General features: G+C 40.4%; 1 long non-coding RNA gene across 1 annotated transcript; it reads left to right on the top strand.

Moving 5' to 3' along the window:
• Window positions 1-16,457: 16,457 nt before the first annotated feature.
• LOC126036324 (uncharacterized) lies at window positions 16,458-22,089 on the top strand. Its single transcript, XR_007505127.1, has 3 exons — window positions 16,458-16,800; window positions 19,239-19,313; window positions 19,995-22,089. It is a non-coding gene; the product is annotated as an uncharacterized LOC126036324 (long non-coding RNA).
• The last annotated feature ends 534 nt before the right edge of the window (window positions 22,090-22,623 follow it).

Genomic DNA, 22,623 nt, shown 5'->3' with positions numbered 1-22,623 from the left:
GCAGCAGAATCAGCACTTCACTCTCTTCTCACCTCCCTTTGCCAATTCATATTTTTGCCACTGGGACCAGCGCCCATAGCTAAGCTTGCTTTTTTATGCAGTTGAGTTGAGCGGGCATCCACCTCACCCTTAAACATCAACACTTTTTAAAATTCAGTTTAAACAATGCATTTTGTGTATTGCAAGTGATTAAACGTTACAGTCTACTTCTGAGCTCTTTGTTCTTTCCTCTAAATGATAATTATTAAGGTGTTTATCTGCAAAGAGACAGTTTCTGACTCAACCATACCTCACCTTTTTCTTCGTCCTGACTGAAATCTTAATTCCATGCATACGATGTTTGAAATTTTAGCTAATGGCATACAGTACCTACAGACCGTACCTCCTGGAATAATTTGAAAAATAATAACAGAGAAGAAAAATAACATGCTATGTAGGGCAGATAATGTGCACCTCACCTACATGTACAATACCTAGCAAGCTGCAGAGCTGTACAAGTAAATGAATGGTAATAATAAGATTATTAATAATAATATCAATAATGAGATAAGAGTTTAAGTACAGATACTTGTATTTTGAATTGAGAGAGGACGCAAGTGACATTCTTCCAGAGTTTGCAATTGTGATATTTCACATGCACGGTCCCTCTTTTCAACAAACCTGGGCTTTGACAGTAGTGATTCTGCAGCCCTCTTTTCAATAGGTGACTCACTGTGTTACATTTTCTTAATGAAAGACAAATACAAATGTTCTAAGACTGAGAGTGTCTTTTCAAAATGGTACATGGGAGGCATACACAAACCTTATTCGCAAACAGGAATTTATACAGTACCACCCATGCATCACTTTGAAAAGAAGCTAACTTCTTAAGCCTTAAGTACCTTATTTTGCCTTCTTTATTTTCTTTGACATTTTCCTACTGCTTACTTTAAAGTTAATGTATGAAAAATGAAAGAGCACAAAGGTTTCCTCATGTATAAGATTCATCGGTATCAGATCAGCTACAATTGAGCATTCAAGTCCCACGCTGCTTTGTAATATGTATTTGATGAATCCACGTTAAAGTCTCATAGGCAAACTTACTCAGAAAGGCAACAGAGAATTTAACAAATTCATCTATCTGTACCATCATCAGCTATTACAATGCCAGGGGCTAAACCAGACTACTGAGTAATGTGAACTTTGGCAAACAGGCAGAAAAAATACCTTGTGTACGCTTAGCTGCAATCTCAAAGCTGTTTGGGTATTGGAAAACTTGTGTGCTTGGCTTTGAGGATAACCACCTGTATGTGTTTAGCCTGGATTCTGTTACTTCTGTAATAATATTAACTTTTCAAATATTCATAGATCCCATCTTTGTTACAATAAGTACTTTGTACAATAAGTAAGACATTCATTCGCACAATGATACTTTCTAAGTTTTTCCTTTCTGATATGGACGATAAATTAACTTAAACTGAGTGTTAACCTGCTTGCATCTTGGACCTGTTTTTAGTAACTGGCCTCTGTGCCCCTTGCACAAAGTTCTGGATAGGCAAATCCCAGACATCAAAGCCTTTAAAACACACACACAGAAAGGAAGCATTTCATACCTGGGAACTTGTATTAGTAAAAAGCTCTAACATTTCCTGCTGTATCTAAGCATATTCAAGTACTGTCATTCTTGCACTTGACACTGGAGTAAAGTAAAAAAACCCCACACGACAAACACCCAAAATCTATGTATTAGAGATTCAGACCGAAGGATCTGGGAAGATCAAAGGACCTTGTTTGCCTTGACATGTCAGAGGGGTATTTTACTAAAAACATCTCTATTCTCTGTAGAAATGCACTATATATTTGGAGGTGACCAGCAGTATTTGTAATGGCATGTGTGATTCATTACAGCCAATGGGCTGTAATGAAATACACTCTTTTCTTGAAATTGTGTCTCTCAGCCAAACTGAAAATGTAAATAATCCAACTTTCCTGAGCAGATCTGTGCCAGTCTAGATCAAAAAAATAGTTTGTCCATTGCCTGCTCAAAACTACCCATAGGCAGCTATAGTCTTGTCAAGAACTAGACAGGGACCTACTCACTCTTGTCATTAGGAAAAAAGCAATGGGAAAAAGGGCTTACATATGGCTTTAGCATATCTGAAGTCAGATTCCTGTATTTTCCTGTGGAGACACTGGGAACAGTAGTCAATAGATATACCAGAGCTCTTAATATGGCATTTTCCACGAGTAGTAAATGCACAAAAAATACAGAAAGAAAGAAACAAACCACCCACCCAAACCAAAAAAGGCAGCAGTAATGAAAAAAAAAGAAGCCATTAGACAACCAAAGGCTAGTTGAAATTTTTATCTGAGCCTTGCAGTGCTTTTCCCTCTAATGGCCGTAAGAAGCAAGAATAAAGGGCACTTACACCAGCCTGTGAAATATGATTTTTATTAACATACCATATGATGGGTGTCATATTGGACAAATCAACAATAAAGCGTATGTCCAATACCTTTGACAAATTAAAAATATTATTTATATTATTACATCCTGTTTCAAAAAGTAGTTAAGTACCACATCAATAAATTAAGAAAAAGTATGGAGAAAGTGAAGGGGGAAAAAAAAAGGGAAGCTATTTTTGAAGCCTGTAAAAGCAAACTGAACATAATAACTGAAAGCACTGTTGACATGCACAAAGGAAGCATTTCTTAACAGGAAACAGTGTAAAACTCAGTGAGTCAGAAACTTTGTCATGGGATTTAGGTTTTGCATATATATCATTATTTTGTATGTAAAACAGTCTTGTAAAGCACCATGAAATACCCACAGTTTCACCTAACAAGTAACATGCTTATTCAAATCTCAAATTATCACACTGGCCATCTTTCAGTACCTTAAATCTCACTCACTGTCACTATACCCAGTAGTGACAGAAGGGCCAAAGCCAAATGGTTTTGCTCTGCTGTACTTCTTCCAGGCTGGACTTGTTTTTGTATTATGCAATCCCTCAACATTTGGCCCTGAACCACTGGTAGCCTTTGAAAGAACGTAAGGATTAAAAATATAAAGACTAAATTGCTCATAAAATTCATTTTTTTTTTTTTTTAGAGAACACTAGAAATATATTTCCAGTATAAAACAAAATGCTTGCCTGCCCTCGGTATAAGCTTCAGTTTGACACTGAGCAGGGGGCTTATTAACTGAGATGGAAAATATCTGGCAATTGCTTCATTTTCCATCTGATATTGTCACCCTCTTTGGCTGCACACTATAAAAAATGTGAACTGCCCTAAGGAGCGTAGCCTACGAAAAGGAAATCATGAAATTTTGCCTCCTCCACAATTCCCATTAATTTCAGGAAAATTTCTTATGAATATTTCTGAGGCCATAATCAGCCTACGTAGTGTCCACACACTGGATTAAATAAAAGCAACTATGGAAAAAAAAACCCCCAGAAACCACTAAGGGAGAATTTTCCAAAAAGCCACTTTTCACCAAAATAATAATACTTAAAAAAATGAAATGGAGTAGAGAGGAAAATTGGAGGAAATAGTGTTTTTATGTAACGTTTTAGTGCTAGCTTTCAAAGGTCCCACAGCGGCCGCAGATAGCAGCAAAATGGAGTGGAGGAGGGGCAGATACATGCCGAATCTGAAACACATTGTGATGGGAATAGAAATCAAGGAAATAAGGGTTCTAGTGATGCTGGCAGATGAGCTGCACAAAATTTCATAATCTCAGACATCATTAGAGGACTGTACCCCAATCAGAAAATGCTGGATGTAGAAACAGACAGGAGGTTTTTGGAAAAAGAAATTCTGGATCTTTTTTTTTTTTTAATGTATGCCTCTAGATATTCTTAGCATTTAATTAGGAAACTGGTAAGACTGCTATGAGGAACTTCAGGTAAGGGAAAAAAAGACATGAAGGAGAATTTTACCTTTCCAGAAACTTAGAGGTGGGATATAAAAACAACCCCAGATGAATGCTGGTCCATAAGAGGGGTCCATTCATACAGCCATCATATAAATGAAAGTGCTATGAAAAAAAGGCAAATCCTCTGGCTGAACATTGATTTCAGATCCTAACTAACATCTTGCCAGCCATGGTAATAGTATAACGTGAATGTAATGACTGGATCAACAATCACAATGTTAAATGATTTCCTTAATGAGCGTATACATCAGTTACTTCAGCTGCAGGTCCAGTTAATATTTGTTCAGCGTATGACTGATTTCTGGGAAATGATTAGGTGCTTTCCTAAAACTGTGTACATACAAGCATGATCTAAAACCAGACAGACAGGGACAGGGAAAAAGCAGATGTGCTTGACGCTGGTACAGTATCTTAGTAACAGAAGTTTAAGCTAATCTATTTAAGGGAATCAGTTGGATAAATAACACTGAGTCTCTTCTTCGCTTTTTCCTTAAAAATCATCTGGTTTCCCTTTTAAAGTTAATTATCCTTGTTAATTACTTCTGAATCCATAGATTGTGTCAAACTCATTGAACTTATTACTTTTTAATTCGTTCACGTGGGTATTGCTGCTTAGGACTGAAGTGTCAGGAGCAGCCCCCTTGCTCCCTGGGAAGCTCCGCTTGGCTGGTTTCCAGCCTTGCGTTTGCCAGGATGGGGGGAGAAGCTAGAAACCCTCTTTCTCTTGGCAAATCCCACGTAAAGATCTGCCCACAGCTGCAGACCCTGGGCTCCTGGGATGCTCCCGAAGCAAGGGCTGCTCCCAGCTGGTGCAACTCAACCCGCTTTAGGGAGCGTCTCCCCGCCATGTGCTCTTCAGCCTCCAAAAGTGAGCTGGGCAGAAAACAAGCCAGGATCTGTCATCACGTTTGTGAACAGGAGATATACCCCTCGGATGAGCAACGCTGCAACCGACGTCGGGGTATCCCTCGGGGGGGTGTGTGTGTGTGTGTGTTTATTGCCAATTTTCCTACTTACCTACTTGAGATGCTTTTACAAGTGTGGAACAATGTAAGAAGCCACACGAAGCAGGCTGGATGGATGCGATCCCACTGCTCAGCGAGGGCATGCAGATAGCATGGCCACCCTGGAGCTAAATATAGAAGGGCCGAACTCTGTCTCTCGTCTCTTTACCTCCCTGTCTGGACAGATTAGAGGCACGGAGACTGCCACCTTCGCTCTTACTCTCTTCACCGAGGGCCCAATTCTGCCAGCTTGGCTCATGTTCAATTGCACCTTGCTAAACAAGCAGCTACTGCTGTGCTGGAACAACACAGCAGTTGCAGCTTGATTATGCAGAAAAGTAAGAGGAGAAATACATGTTTTATGAAAATCACTGCTCACAAAGGCAAAGTTTTTGTAAATGAACAGGAGGTTCACAGTGTTCCCGGAGGGAGCAGAGTGGACATTTTTTCGTCAAGGGTATCTGGATTTTCTGTTAAGGCTTGATTCTTTATAGCTGGTACTCTAAGTCATGCCTTTCTTTGAATCTCATTCAAAAATTACTAGATTTTACTAAATATACATACTGAAAATTTTTTTATGGAACACTTATATTGAGGTTTTTTTTAATAAATGTTACCAAATTTAAAAAAAAACAAAAACAAAACAAAACACTGGTAATAGTTTCAGGCTTAATTCCCTGAGAATACTGCAAAGCAGAGAGCTGGCAAATTTGGACTCAAAAGAAAGAATTTGAAGCTGGTGATAAGCCAAATAGCAAACCTGTTCTGAGGCTCAGGGCCACCCGAGCAGAGGTGAGGAAGAGGAGGATTGCCGTGATCTGGTACGGCAGGCACACCTTCCTTTGGCTTGCCCACAGCCGGGGAGCATGTTGAGGAGCAGAGGGTTGGCTTCACTTTCCCTTGGCTCCTGCCTGGCCATCTCATCTCTTCACAGGCATGATACCTGGGGTAAAAAAATAATAGCAGTGAGAATTACTTTTTCCTCACTCTTGAATGTCCCTCAGGACCAGACAGATTTTCTTCTAGCTGAAAGAGGATTTATTTGGTGAGTAGAAAAGAAACCTGACTATATACATTGTTTTCTTCTTTCTGTCTGGTTCCTCTCTGAAGGATTGTGACCCTACTTTGCCTGGTACTAGGCTGAAAACATCCTAAGCCATCCCTTACACTCATTTCCCATCAGACACATGCATTTTTTAAAAAGCTGATGTGAAGCATGTCAGTCAGTATGCTGGGAAACAGCCTAACTTTTTCACTTGAGATAAGAACCTGATCTAAAAAGTCATGCAGGTACCTAACTCACATTTGATTTCAGTGGGATCTAGAGTAAGAGTGGAGTTAGGCTCCTAAATATCTTGTTCTGGGACTAAGCGTCTTCAGAGATACTCACCAGGGTAACAGCAAAGCCTTTGTAAAAATTGCTGGCTTTTAAAAGAAGAATGAGGAATAATAATGATGACATGATCTGTACAGCTAGGCTAAACTGAGTGGATAGGAAACTGAGAGGGTTTCAAGGAAAAAGAAATGCAGGGGTAGAAGGGCAAATGGACAGAAATGAGGGCTTTTTTCCTCCCACCACCCGGAATGGGGATTCATGCCACCAAATCCTTAAAGAAGGGGAAAAATACCCAAAAACATTTTGAAATTAAGAGACTGATTTGGAACCTTCCGCCACCCTCAGAAATGACATACGTTCCTCTGCAAGTACCTTCCTTAAGTAGGGTTACTAATGAGTGTAGATACTATTTTACAGAAGAAGAACAGGATCTGAATTGCGCATCAGAGAGATGAGTTGCCATATTGATTCTGTTCCCATTAAAGCCAATAAGAGTTTTGCCATTGACTTCAGCAGGAGCAAGGTCTTCAAGTGCAGCAAGAGGCATCACTTGGAAGCAGAAAAGAAAGGCACAAAAGTTTTTGAATGCCAAGGCCAAATATTAAGCTGGAAGATCTTTCTAGCCAAGGGCTCTGAGAGTTTTCATTTTATAACACTTTTGAACTGCAGGCAGCAGTTCTGGTCAGCTGGGGCCAACGTGCTCGCAGTCTTTGGGTTCATTCAGACTTAGCCCCAAGGCAGATCTTTCTTGCTTGAGACTCCTCACTTGTAGAAGTTCATCCCGGAGGAGATCCACTGGAATGCCTCAGTGCCTGCCATCAGTGCCTGCTGCTAGTCTCATTTATTTCAGCTGGCCTATTTTATCCCTTTTTTACTGTTTGTTGTTAAACCTTCTGCCTAGTCCATTTTTCTTACAACTTGGTGGTTGGGCCATCTGGGTAGCAGCTACTTATTTTGCCCTATTTTCACTACAGTTTGCTTAGCTTTTTTGTAGGTTGGGCTGAGGGATGTTTATTCTGTACTTCTGATTCAACTGAATACAGACACACCACAGCAAGTGGCTTACAGTATCTTCAGTGCATGAATATTCTTAATGTCTATGGCATGGATCAGCAAAAGGTAAATTAAGAGCTGATGTAAACCTTCACATAAAATCAGTTCAAAATGTTTTGTTTCCCTTTTTTTCTCCTTGCCTTCATTTCTGTGTCTCAGAAGGACTCCAAAGCATCATCATAAGATGGCAGAGAATGATCTCACAACACTGATAGTACTGCAAAAAAGTTATCCACATGAAATTTTCAGCTTGTCTTTGGAAAAGCAACTAACAGAGATTACTCAGGGAAGTTACTGCTTTTTTGGATTTGAATAGAATATCTGAATAGAGTTTAAATTCCTGAATTTGCACTCCAGAACTGAAAGATGGCAAATTCAGGTCAAACAAAATACATGCATTTCAGTCACATACCCTTCTTTATATCATGTTGATAAATTAATAAAACGGAAATTTACAGGGAGACCCATTCACAATGTTGGTGCCTAAGATTATAGTATAATGTTTTTACTGATATCTGTTTACCTTTTCTAGCATAAAATGGAAGCCATGTCATAGTACAATGGGACAAGTATGGCAGCTATTTTAGAGCTAAGCTTGACCATCACCACGCCAGTACAAGTGTCTTTATAAATCCCCCCCCCCCCAACACACAGTTTTTATGAATTGAACTGGTATAATATAATTTTGCCTAATTGTTTGTTTTAAGCAGAACTTAGAAACTAATTTCTTCTTTTAAGAAGGTACATTATGTATAGGTCAACAAAAAAGCTTCTGTCAAACTTTGTGAAAGCCTAATTCTTTGTCAGTTAGACTCCATTCATCCTAAGAATAGAACACTAATCATTTCTGCCTGCAGAGACACTTGAGGATTTCGTTCTTAATGAAAATGAACTGAAAAAAATCTAAGTATCTGGCATTTTCTTCTACTGAGTTCACTCAGAATTGGGTTTCCATGTTTAGGTCTTGGCTTGGCTTTCAACAAAGCAAAACAGAGAAAAAAAATAATTAGTTTTTTATGCCATATTAAAAAATATAAAAACAGTATAAAAATAGAATAATGTTAAAAGTTTAGATAAAAAGATTTACAAGTCTGTTACAATTTTGAAAGGTACAAAGACCAGGTTTGGCAATCACACCCAGTCTCCCCCAATTATCTACCTTATTTGACAATTTCTCGTCTGTAACATTGAGTTATTTCTGATCTTGTCAATCTGCAGCACAAAAGGAAAGGCTGAAAAAGTCAGGGACTTCTTGTAAGAGTAGCCAAGTTAAGTGCTTTTGCCATTATGATTGATAACAAAAGCACTCCTTCAGGAGTTGTAGGCAAACAGCACTATCATCATGCTTAGAGGAGGCTCTGACTTTTCATGACTAGCTGCTTGTCCTAAAAGGACAAGGAAAATGAAGGACACAGAGGGTTGTTCAAACCATCTAAATGGTAGGTGGTGAAAGGCTTAAAATTGTGTAAGTGTCCTTGAGTTCCTAGATCTTTGTCCCTTTGTGAAAATGATCACACCTGAGACAGAAGAAAACTTCTTTTCTCTACTGAAAGCAGAGACTACATTTGTGAGGACTCCCAAAGTATCAAACCAGAAGAAGTTCTTTCCCCCTCCCCAGTACTCAACATCCCTTGCCACGAATGAGTATGAAATGCAACTCAAATTCATGACGCAGGGCTCTGCCGAGTCGTGTGTCAGTGACTGGCAATACCTGGAACTGGTGTCTTACTCTTCTACTGTTGCCTAGACCAAGTAATTTCACCCCTCTCTGCCTCATTTTCCTGCTTAGAAACACAGAGGATGAGCCTTCCTTTGTCTTCCATGACCCGCTGTCAACCCACCATCATTTGTCTCTCCAAACTCCCAAGACCCTTTTAGCAAGAAGGGCTATGTCCTCTGCTTGCCTAGCAAAACAGGGCCCAGGTTTCAAACATTCTCCCTATTACAATGCTATTGATGGCATTCATTTCAGGGCAGATTTTATTTATTTATACATAATTACACTATTTTTTGCATAAATACTGCTATTTATGCATAATAATACTAAGGCTGACTTTTCAGGATTTGGTTCACTATTCATCTTCTGTTCTCCTAATCTAAAGTTTAGGGAAAACAGAGCACATAATACCTTTGTGTCTTTAGCTTACAAATGAGCCAATCCAACCTTTTGAAATAATAATAAGTATTGCTAATAAGCCTGAACATATAAAATGCTTCCCCATTGAGACACGGTGGGTTGCTGTACAATAAAAACATTATATAAAAAACCAACAAAAATATTTTAATGGAAACCACCCGCTTAAAACAAAAAGAACAGAATCCATATGTCAGCCACATTTAAGTCTTAAACCCATCAAAGAGATAAATGTACAGAAGCTGGGAGCTGAGGGCTGAACCTAAGTCTCACTAAAGTAATTGGAAATATTTTCACAGAGCAAAACACTGGCTGGTACCCTCCTGGGTGATGGCTCTGTCTCTGCTGGTGAAAGATCCCATCAGGTGTAGCATGTTCTACTCGCACCAGTTCTTGCAGCTGAGAGGACAGCACAGCAGCCATAGGCTCTCATAGCCACTGATGCAAGGCTCTGAGCGTCCCCACAGGGCGCAAAAAATCTTTAGTTTTCCAGACTTTTGATGAGTGAGCTGTCTCCTCTGTGAAATTAGGCTGGGGCCATAATGAGAGGGAACTTTGCTAGACGTTAGAGAAGAGTCACGAGACATCTGTGCAGCCAAATAGTACAATGAGGGAGCAGCAAGATAATTCACTCTTTCTGCCTAGCACTGGGCAGAGCAAAATGGGGATTAAATGCAGTAGGGAACAAAAGAGAAGTTCAGTCAGCCTTAGATTTTGAGGGTGAGAGTTCATCAAACGGTTTAGCATCCTCAGATTGAAGAGCTTGACACAGTTACCACACTACCCTCGCAGCCGCTGCCACCAACTAGCGTGTCCTTTACATGGCTGGTTTCAGTACTCCTTTTTGCACTGAGAGCCATGAGCTGAAATTGCTGAACCATGGCTACACTGCAGAGGAAAAAAGCCGGTTTTGTCAGGAAAACAGCCTAACATTTACACAAAGCTCCTGAAGTTGTGAGGTTATTTGGCACATAGATTTTAGTGATGGGATAGGATGCAAAGAGGAGCCATTCTTAAAATTACACGCGCAGTGAGGAGGTATGGCTTGAAAATGATTAGCTGGTAGAAGATTAATCACAACCATTATAAGGAGGTTTAATAATTCATGCTGGAGCTTAAATGTAATATTTGCGCAAAGGAAGGCACTGAAACTATAGCGTGATTAAGTTTCTTGGTACGCTTCAAAAGCTTTCTGATGAGTTGAGTTGTTTCTACTAGATCCGTAAGCCTTTGGAAAGCTCCCAGGAACAGGAATGGCTTCTTAGTTTGAAGCTTACCTTTCCACTAAATGTTCGCCTCATAAACATTACAATAAATAAGCACATATGACCCTCTTTCAGGATGTCCGGATGACAAGACAGGGTTGTTTGGGTCTTTTTATTGGCCTGTTACATAAGCAGAAAGGTGTGATATCAGGTGTTGATTTAAGTATCTTCTTCTTCCTCTTTGTTTTCCCTCAATAAGAGGTTTTCTAAGAGCCAACAGAAATAGTAAGGAATGGCCTGGGGGTGGCTGTAAACACCTTTGGTGAGTACCACACTGAGCTGATTGGAAATAGCATACCTTATGCAGCCCTGTGCACCTGGAAAACCTATCAGGAGCCATTTTTGGGACACAGCATCCTGCAAATGTGAATGTGCACATATACAACACCCAGGATGAGTGAATGTAGTAAATGGCCTGGCTTTTGTGCATTTCTTACCCAATTTTCTGTAAGCAACAAATTAATTCAGAGTCTGCTGAACAAAATAACACTCAAACCCACAAATATATGGTTTCTATCCCTCACATTAGCATACAGCAGGTCTTGCTGGAGAGGGTTGTTGTTTGGCTGGTTGTTGTTTTTTTAAGTGGAGGCTGAATTAGTGTTGAGCAACTACTGCTAAGCTTTTTGCAGCTGGTGTTGTAAACATAACTGTTGCCAGACAGAATTTATTGGGAAAAAGTAGGGAGGAATCTTACAAGTCTCAAAAAACAAAGTTCTAATTTCTCAACTAATATCTCAAATAATCAGCACAGAAGATTTGAATGGTGTTATTTCCCAGCACCTTTTTGTTAAACCCAGATGAAAGTAAAACAGCATCTACGCTAGGTTAATTTGGGATGCAGGTTAGTAGCTGTAATAATCTGTAAGAGAGATAGCATTATTATTTCTGCTATGGTTTTGAAATATTAAGCAAAAGGTGTCATTTACAGGGCAGGTACTATAACATAACTGCAGCATTTTGTCCAAAAGGCACTGCTGCAATTTCTCAGTGTTAGTGTTACTTTTCAACAGCTGTGCTTAGGAACAGCTACTCTGTGGGGGACCCACTTCTGCAAAATGCGGAGCCTTCCTGCATACCACGACTCTCTCCAGGGGTCCTTAAGATTTCTCCATCACTCCATCCAGTTAACAGGGTCCAAACTCCCTTAGGGGGCCGTGTTTGGAGAGCTACCCTTTTTACCCAGGGAATGGAGCTGGTGGCAGGCAAAACACATTGCTGTGGTGTGGGAGGATGAAGAAGAGGCGAGGAAGGCTGTTTTCAGGACCCTGCAGCAGAAGGTGCAGAACCAGTTCCCCCATGGCTTGGACTGGGCTCCTCTTGTTCATCCTCCCATGCCATGAGAGAAAATGTAGCACCTCCCTTGGAAATTTGCCTTTTTTTTTTTTTCCTTTTCAGACGTTCCTAGCTATGGACATGTACATGCCCTGGGGTGGCTCATTCGGCTCTTGACAGCAAGAATGTATATTTCTAAGTTTAAGGCAAATTGTTTACTAAGAGAAAGAGGTCAAAGCTGTTATTACAGTAAGGCTTCTCCCCAGAGAGGCAGCTGATTGAAAACAAGAGGCTGAGAAATGCTGGGTTCATTGAGTTTCTAGTTTTGCTTTCCTTATGCCTTCACTCAGACTATTCAGCTACTTTATTTTCTTCTCCTTGTTTCTCTTTTCATTCCCATTTTTATCCCACAAATTTATCTCATGATTCCCTATCACAAAGTAAAAAAAAATAAATTTATTTTCTCAGACTGAGCATGGGATGAAACAGTGACGAGCTAAGGTTTTATTCTAAAAAAAAACCAAAAAGAAAATGACTTTGGGGGAAAAAAAAAAAAAAAAAAAAAAAAAAAAAAAAAAAAAAAAAAGGAAAGCATGTCCTAAGCTGCCTGAGTTTTTGGGAAACAAAGGAAGAAAAAATGCCAGAATTTCTGGTGCTGTAGAGAGGAGCTCGAGCGGCTGCATCCTGAGTTTTCTCCCAAGGCTGGAATTACTCTTGTCAGGAGAAGGGGTATCATCTTGAAAAACCTGACCCAAAATGAAGGAGAGAAGTGCAGCTTGAGGTAGGTGAGAGGAAGAAGCTCTCAGGACAGGCTTTATTTGTTCATGCCTCAAACCTTTCTTAAAACAGCTGTTCTCTCATTTTATTTTATTTTGATGATTATTTTGCATCTTTCTAAAACCTTGCAGGCTTGGTTGTTTTTAAGGGGCAATGCTAAGAGAGGGATTGTGGCTCAAGGCGAGCAGGAAAAAGCAGCAGCAGGTGCCTTGTTGCTAGTTTTTCTTTTTCTCGGGAAAGGTTGGGCTACATGTGCTCAGCTTCTGTTTCAAACCTGACAGAAGGAAAATAAAAAGATTTTCCATCTTGTTAAAATGCAGCCAGCCAATGGTTTCCCTTTCCAAAATATTACTAGATATTATTACTGAATGTTCAGACTTTACATTCCTGACAAACAGGAAATATATGCTGCACTAATAGGATGTCAATCAGAAAGATAACACCAATTTTGTGGTTTCTAAATCATCCCCACCACCTGCTGAGCCTTTGATCATCCCAAACAATTAATCTAAGAGATACATGATTAAGAAATAAATACTTCCCAGTGAACCTGTGAGCTACAGTACATATTAGCAAGCTCTGGTCTTGCTTTCAGTGATCACAAATCAATTGTATACAAAGAGGAATAAAAGAAAGGTGCAAATGGAGTCTGCTGATCAACAAAGTTATCTCAATAACTGTGCATTAAGATGTATCACTGCATTTTAACTAATGTGACTGGCCAGTATGCTTTAGGGATATACTTTTTTTTCAGGAACTGGTAGCAGGATGGTATTTTGCAGCTGTATTTATTAAAGTACATTTCTGCTGTGTGGAACATTTTGGAAATGTTGACTTTAAAATTCTGAATTGAAATGAAAATCCGGAGTTTGGCATTCCTATAGAACAGGAAATCACAACTGTTCTGTCAGAAAACTGAAAATGTTACTTCAGCATTGCCCAAACTCCTTGATGTTGTCACCTACACATTTTTGTAAAGGTACTTTATGTAATATAAAGCCGAGATTTCCTCCCAACCAGTCAGACTGAATTCATGCCTGTGTCTGCTGAAGACCATTCCTCAATTAATAACTGGGGGAAGAGGCGTGGTTTTGCCCAAGACTAAAAAAAAAAAAAAAAAACCCACCAAAAACCAAAACCCAAAAGAAAAGAGAAGAAATAAACCCCACTGCCCCCCAAATGTAAAACAACCCCCCGAAGCTCTCCCAGCGTTTACGTAAAACGTTCTCCACTTGCATGCTGTGGGTCTGTGCTGTTCCCTGGGGCAGGGAGGTGGTGAGGTCCCACTGGAGCCCAAGGACTCGGGGGGCAATCAAGCCTCGATTGCCACGGCAGGGGGAAGGAAGGGAGCTGCCGAAAGCTCTCAGGAAGAAGATCATCAGGGACTCATCCGTGCCGCCGGTACCCAGCCTGCGCTGGCTGGCATCGGCCGCCACCAGCCGCAGGTGAGGGCACAGGCTGCCCGCACGCCGTCTCCCCTTCCCCGCTCTCCTCTGCAGGGCTGCGGCGCTTGGTCGGAACATCACGTCGCTTTCAGGCATTTTCCGCTCAGGGGCTGCAGAGGCAGAGCTGAATTTTTCCCTGAAATGGATCCACACAGCGACAGGGAGATGGTCTGATTGTTGCTTTGGGTAACCGCTCAAAAGGCTGACTGCTTGCCAAAGCCCATCCAGACCTCTGGAGTGGGAGTGAACAGACAGAGACTTGCAGTCCTTTAGAAAGACCTCTGTTATTTTCTTTTTTTCCATCTGATTTGGAAAGGCTGTGAGCAGGAAATGCGTGAAGCTGTCCCGAATGCCTTGAGCTGCACCAGCCCAGGCTGCAAGGACACGGGGAGGAGGCACACCAGCATCTCAAAAAAAAGGAGGCCTGAACAGTTCTTATTTTACGAGTCTTCGTCTTCAAACATCAGCCCTCAGAGTGTCCCACCACACAATATAACTGAAGGTTGCGGCAATTAATGCACTGAGGCCTGGAGGCTGCCTCTTATTCAAATCAATTAAAGAGAAGATACCTGCTTAAGTGTACTCAAGGATCTGAAACGTCCTTACTCTTGAATAACATTTTAGCAGGGATCCTGCATCAGCGCCGAACTCAGTCCTTAAGCCTAATGCTGGGAGCTAACGAGCAGTCTTTCAGCTTTTACTGAAATGAATGGGTACTTTAATACTCAGCAGCTTGCAGAATTGGGCTCTGAAAAGGAAGGAACATATAGCTCACCGGATGGCTGTTTCTGTAATGCCAGATCACAGGAAATATTTCATGCAGGCTCTTTACAATTCATACTTAATCATAATAGCATCCTTTTTCCTGGTTTTTACACTGTGCTGGACCAGTTCGCTTGTTAAAATACATGTAAGATTTGCAGGGAATCAGAAGTTGGTGGTAAGAGGCCATTTACAACACATGCTAGAAGACGGCATATTGTGGCTATAAACACACAGCGTTTTGCACGCTGCTCCTTCAGTACCTGCTCACAGATGAATGTGATCATGCAGCTGGAACGCTGGAAATATATGAAGGCAAAAGTGCATTTCAGTTTGACGCGAAGCCCTGAGAAGAGTCACTCAACAAGTCACTGAAGGCTTTGGGCTTGTTATGAACCAACTTTCTAGAAGCAGCATGATTTCCAGTTCTTTCCTGTGTGCTCTATGCTTTGTCTTTCCTCACATTGCTGGGTACTAGGAGTGCATTAAACTCAGAGAAAAATTAGTTAACATTTTTTGTCTAACAAAATATGAAGAAAGATTTTCCTGCCTTTGGATAACATTGATGATATTTTTTTTCCTGCATCTTTCAAAGAGCATTAAAACGATACAGGTCCAGGTTCCTAAACACAGTTGAGGAGTCAGGGTTTAGAAGCACAAAATTATTACTTTCTCTGTATCTGCAATCTTATCTGGTCTCATTGATTTTGGGAATTTTTTTTTTTTTTAAACTCTGCTGTCCATTTTACTTCCACTATTTAAAGAAAAACTTTCTCTCATGTCTAAACATCCATATGTTAACTTTTCTGCTTGCTGTTTACATAGATATGATATTTCATTTAGTGGAAGTGCTACACATATTTAGGAGATCAAACTCAGTTTTCATGTACGCTTGAGAAAACTGCCGAAAGGCTCAAGCATTCTCTTAGTAGAGCCTATCATCAGGAAAGGTACAGATTCCTGTGCATAATGCAAAGGACTTGGTACTTAATATTTACTACTATACATCTAATGCTATGATATGCTTTCCTCAAGGCTTAAACATATTGACTTTCTGTTAAAAGGCTTTTAACATAAATTACAAGTGATTAATGAAATACATGGCAAATAGACTATTGCCGAAAATGTAAAGGTGGCTTTTAAATAACATTTTTTTTCCTTGATGTAAACTTTAGCTAGACAGTTTCAACCACCACTTATTTTTCTGTGCTTTTATTTGATAACTAGAACCCAGTAGGGCAGCATATGGACACGCAGGAACTGAAATAGTTTGTCTTCATTATCTGGTAGACCTGTGCAAGCCTGGAGCCCTCAAGAAAAACCACAAGACTGCACAAACTGGCAACTGCGGGTTTGTCTGTTCTCTATTGATTCTATTTCTGGAAAAAAACATGAACCAATGTGTGAATCATGTGACTACTGAACTGAGCAAGTACCCACCAGCAGATAAAGCTGCTCTGAGACCTTTTGTAGCCTGGTTTTGGTTACTACCTCAAAACCTTTTTCTATTTGTTTCTGAACCATTTGCTTTAACCTTTTTTTCTTTGAGGTTAGAAGGTGGAAAACAGCCAGCTAAGGTTCCTAAAAAGGGTTTGGAAATTGTAAACGTAATTTCTAGAATTGCTAACAAAATTTACCATTCTTTAATTTTATTTAAATCTGTATAAGAATTTAATTTTTGTCTCTGGATGGTACAAAGCATTCACATTTCTCTTTAAGCAGAGCTGTGTTGAACAAGTAGCAACGGAGAGTGCTTTACAGTTCCAGACACACTGGCAAAGGGGCAGAATTATGAGGTTAATTTTCAAAGGACCTTTGAATCATTTTAAGGTAATTTCTCTACAAATTATTCCAATTAGAGTTTTTGAATTCCACAGTGCCGCACTCAAATTTGGGAATGTTTATTAGCAAGTGGTTACTTGCACTCAGAAATGAAATTCTGTTCATGTCTTCTGCTCTGCTGCTATATCACAGTGGATCCAGAATGTCAGTTTTCAGTTCAACAAAGTTCTTCCAATAAACAAATATCAAAGAATTATTCCGACAAGAACTGCATAACAATAGATCCTCTAATCCAATATATCCAACTTTGGTTGAAGGCTTTTATGTGTGTGCCACAACTCCCTGCCCGCTTACTCAGAAGTCTTTCTTGAATCTACCACCTTCTACCTCCTGCCTTCATTATTCTTAATTCAGCCCTGTTACCCTTTTGGAAATCTCCTGTTTGCACTTATAAAACAGGCACCTCAGTCTTCAACACCCCATTCATTCTTTTCTTATTCCTTCCCTTTCTATCGCTTGAAACTGAGTTATTCTCTTTCCAATGAAAATGCTTTTGCTCTTATGTTTTCAAGAACTTGAGCCACTAATTACATGCTCAGTGTCCCTTTCCTCTTTTCATCTGATTGTGCCCAGTACACAAATATTTAAATAAATATGAACATCAATTTTCAATACAAATTCCTTCCAGAATTCCTAGAAAATCATTTAACCTCTGCAATGGCTCTCACAAAGTTTTCTGACAACTCCACAAGCTTAAGCTCTGATCTTCAAATCACCAGCAGCTTTCGATAGCTGTTGGTTTCCTTCAGGTTTCATGACTGCTTCTTCTCACTCAGTCAAAGACACCATTGGTAGGCCTTTTTCTCTATCTCGTTGCTTGTCAGTATCACCATCGTGCCAGAGCTCCTCTCCTTCCAAAATGTGGACACTCACCAAAATCTGTGCTGTGAGAGAGGAAATCACCTCTGCCATCTCCACTGAATTCTCCTAATAAGCCTTGCTCTTCCTTTCCATTTAAATAACATGCAAGCAAACTGTTATATATTTTGGTGTCTTATGCAGCAGAATTATTAATTAGCTTTGAAAAATGCATCACTGCAGTGAAAAAACAGATCAGCAAGCATGCAATTCTCATCTATGCAATGCTGCTGGTAGAAGTGATTGATGCTAAATGTGTATTTTGAGGACACCTGTACAGGGGACAATTAATAGATATAAAATATCCTTAGATCTCTAGAAGATTCTTTCACACAAGTTTTAGTCTTTATTATGATTTCTCAAAATCCTGTGTCTTGTACCTCTAATTCTGCTCTGAGGGTGGTTCAGGGCTCCGAACAGACGATGAGACAAAAGGCAAAATCCACCCGTGCACAGGAGATAGCAAGGAGAAAAATAATATAGAAAGACAAAGACTGTACTGCCAATTTACATGCGCTTCAAACACCCCTGATTCTCTGCTACTCAGTTAAAATAAAAAATATTTTTACCTCTAAAACTTCTCTCTCACATGTACTGTCCTTAAGGCTGTCACTCAGCAGAAGGAAACACATATGTCTCAAGAGTACTTTTGTGCTTTTCACAATTTTATCAAGGGAAAATATGTTGCACGTTCTCCTGACTTTCCCAGATTTTCAAATGCAGTTTATTCTAGTTTCTTACAAACTTTCAAAGTTCCCTGTTTTTCCAACTACAATATAATCACTTTCATAAATGAAGGGGCAGGGGGAAAAAAAAGCAGAAATGGTTGATTGATAGAATAACGGGATTATAGATGGATGGAAGAAATGTGTGACTTTTCAGGGTACATATCGGTGTGTGTTTCTGTACTCTAGAAATGTATAAAGATAGTAGAGCCACCTACAATTCCACTGCTTTGCAATTTTTTTGGCAATACCAAAAGGAGTAGAGCATTTCTGCTCATTTAAATAAATTCCAAGGTGCTTCTAGCTAGCTGATCACGTCTATTATCACAGAAGTTAGAACAAGTTCAAAATCAAATAGAAAAGCTGACAACCTCTATTCTGTTACCCAGATCATCTCCAAAACGGGTGCTTTTGCAAAAATACACATTCTTCCACAAAACCTAAGTTTGTGCATGCAAATACACAGTTGAACATTTAATTGCCACAGAACCCACATAGGTTTCTCAGAAATTACATAGCCCAGTTAATATCTCAGCACATCCCAAGCATTTTTCTTTCTTACACAGGTCCTGGTAATTGCCATTTTTGTTTCTGAGTACTCTTTCTGGGTGTAAAGATATCATAAGGGAAAATGCAAAGAAATCTAATTTTAAAACTGATTGGCTAAAATACTAATTTTTCTTCCAGAAGTAAGTTCTGAAATTCAGGTTCTTTCTATTCATGAGTGTTGCTGAATTTACCAGTGTTTCTCTAACTCTGGTTAACAACACAGTTGGTGCTGAGCATTCATGGATTTAAAGTTTATCACAAACTTTTTTTTTTTTTTTTAATATTTTTTTGTAGGTCTAGAAGGAACTACTGAGAACTACTGAGAGAAACAGCCATAGCCCATGAAGCAGCTGAACAGTACATTCCAAGGTAGTATAGCGGAAACTAATGCTGAAACTGCAAACAGAAAAATGTTTTTGATATTAGGATAGACAGAAAGTGTTAGCACTGATAAGACAGGGAATGTGGAAAGAGCTGGGTCTCAGTCGAGGCAGCCGTGTGCTCTCTGGAAAGAAGAAAACCAAGATATTGCTTCCACAAAGGAGGGGTCCAAGGGGTCTCTTCCTTCCTTTCCTGCACAAAACTAGATAATTCTGATTATCATTTAGGCTTGTCAGGAAATGAGTTGGAGGATGTTTGCTGGTCTCTCCCCTTTTTTTCTATAATAAGAGTCATTGTGGAGTAAGAACAACCTCTCTATTTTGCAGGGTAATGGTGTCTAGCATAATGCAACTCCATAGCTCATAACTTCAAAACACTTTAAATGAGTTTCTAAATACGAAAGTATCATGTGAAAATGAAAAAGAAAGAGGGTAAATAGCTGTATTTCTAGAAGGTGGACAGAACCAAGAACAAGGCTTATTTCTGTGACTAAGCTATAACCAACCACAACATGAGGTGTGTTTTAAAAACTTGGAATGAGCTGTCTGAAATCCAGCCTCATCTTCCAAAGTGTATTTTATACAGAAAGTGTACTTCGCAATGCATTTACCTTGAAGATACTGAGTCCAATTAAGACCATGGTGATTCAGTTTTTTACTTAAATTACAGGAGCCAGTTCAATCCTGTGAGCAGACATCCATCAGCAGATCTGTGTGATTGCCAGAACCGTGCATGAGGATGAGGCACACACTTATGTTTATAAAGTGTGGCTGAAATTCGACCGCCTTAATTTTTATACACTGGGACTATGCGGAAAGATTCAGTACATTTGCAAATCGATTAGGTTGTACTCCGCTGTACTTTTTAGATCTCGGGCATTTGGTTGGGAAGTTGTGCTAGGCAGGGAAGCGCCACATCACCTATTCGCACTAGCCAAGGATCTGATCCAAGTGCTTCCCTTGTAAACTGGTTACGTCTGTCATGTAAATCAGAGAGCGAGCTCAGCATCTCAGCATGACACTTTGGGAGATCATTGCTTAGGCTATAAGCACATTTTGGAATGAAGAAGAAAACATAAAACAATATAGAGATGGAAGCAGTTTTCAATCTGGTCTAGGAAAAAAAGGGATCTGGAGCCCACTTTGGCTCCTGTGCTACAGCAGAGCTATGTTGCAAGCCTCAGGCTTTTCTCTTGCTTCAGCTATCTGGCTGATGTGATTTGTAAACTTAGGCACAATCAGTAGGATGATGACTGCTGTGTCTTATTTTAGATGGACAGTTTTCATGTTCAACATGTTTATAAATGAAAGCAATTTTTAATCAGTTCTTTAAAAATAGTACTGCAGAGTATTGGCATCTGTCATGTATTATGAGAATGTATTTGTCAAGCATGCAGAATAACAAATGCTTTCAAGTATTTGACTGTCCGCAGGCAATTACAAAAAATCCTAGACCTTTGCAACCTATTGTCAGAGAGTTTAGTAGCAGGAGGTTTGCATCACCATGTTGTCGTGGGGTTAAATAATTTGCGCCAGATCAATAACCTGTCAAAGCACTTCAAGGGGGAAGAAAGTGGGTTCTTTCAGTGCATCATGAGAGAATCTGAACTGCACTGAAACCTTTAATTTCTTCAGTATAGTACCTAAGCACCTGGAGTAACCTGGTGCTGAACTTGGGGCTCTGGTCACTGCTCTGTGAAGCATTAAAAAAAGCTTAGATCGTTTTAATAACGGTATCTAAGAGCCTGATCACCATAATGCTGCATCAAAGTGGTTGGATTACCTCAGCGCAGTATCAAAGAGCTTATCTAAAGCTCGGTCTCCAGCACACCAGCAGTGACAGCAGCTGCTATATTTTAAACAAATTCTGGCTACAAGTTCATTTCCAGCTTTCCTTTCCCTCAATATTTCTAAGAATTTTGTTGGGGTATACAAAAACACCCCCTAAACCCCATAGTGAGGTGAGTATAGCAGCAGTACAATGCTCTTTCGGTCACAGGAGTTAAGCAAAAAGCTTTTCAGATGTGACATGTTTCAGAAAGTATAAAGTGAGGGATAAGAAACAGAAAGACTACGAGATCCTCTTTTTATTCTCCTTCACTCCCCCACCTCCACCTCTCTGCCTTTCTATTGCCAGCTTTTTATGTCTGCAAAGACTCAAAGTTACAGGAACAGGGGAGTGAAGGAGAAATATTTATGTCAGAGATGTAATACTTGGAGGAATTCAGCGCCTAATAAGAGCACCATTTTCTTCGTGAGCTTGTGAAGGGTGAGAAATAACAAGGGCAGTCGCACAACAGCGGCAGTCTGAGGTTAGCAAAGCCCAGACACGAGGATATTCAACCAGCAGCAGAGAGGGAAAACAACAGCTGGCATAAGCCATCATCATATGTCTTGATCTTCGCCAGGGACAGGTGGTCAAAGCAACTCCACACCCTTCTCTCCGTACGATGCTTTGGAGCCGGACACACAAGTATCTGGGCCTGGAATGCTGCTTTAATACTCAGTTTCTTAGATCTTTCTGTTTTATTTTTGGAAATGCCCAATTCCCACAATGCCGGAGCCTCTCTGGCTTGCGGCGAGATGCTAAGACGTTAGGGCTGGGATGGTCTCCACCTCCGGTGGGAGGGTGTCTCCTAGCAGCCGGCCCTAGAGCAACGTGGATGTCTTCATGCAGTCTGCTCACTATATCAGCCTCAGAGGGGCACGGGCACTGCAGCTGCTGCCGGAGGAGGGGAGGGAGCACAGGATTGTGCTGGGAGACAAATGTGGTCTGGGTGGATGGGGTGGGTGGGAGCCTTAGGATTCCTCCCCGGGACAGCTCTATTTATGTCTGTCACCGTCCAGCCTTCCTGTGGGTCACATTGACACCCACCTCCCCTGGTCAGTGAGCTGTGCACACACGTATGTTGCAAGAAAAATCACCAGCCTCACCTAAGGAGTCCCGTGAGGCACCCATCTAGCCTCTGCTTGCGTGGACTCTGCACTTCCACCCTGTTCTCTTCAAGTTTTGAAGCCAATTTGCCCGTGTTGGGCAGGAGCGCCAGGGGCCATGGAGGAAATACATGCTTGTATTTTCAAGAACCCAACCCCCAAAACCCACTACAAAAGCATATGTCAAATGGGTAGTGATTCATTCTCCCGGTGAATTAGGATCAACTGTTCTCCAAAGGCCGCAAAAAGACGGGCTGTCCTGGACATAGTGGCAAGAGGTGGTTCTCCGCTGGCTTGTGCAGGCATGCATGGTATCACTTAACAGGAATCACTGTGATTTACAAATGAGGAACAACAGATTTTGG

Source organism: Accipiter gentilis, chromosome Z (genome assembly GCF_929443795.1).
Source record: "Accipiter gentilis chromosome Z, bAccGen1.1, whole genome shotgun sequence".
Taxonomy (NCBI): Eukaryota; Metazoa; Chordata; class Aves; order Accipitriformes; family Accipitridae; genus Astur; species Astur gentilis.
The sequence above is the reverse complement of the archived record's forward strand: the minus strand, read 5'-3'. Positions and strand labels throughout refer to the sequence as shown.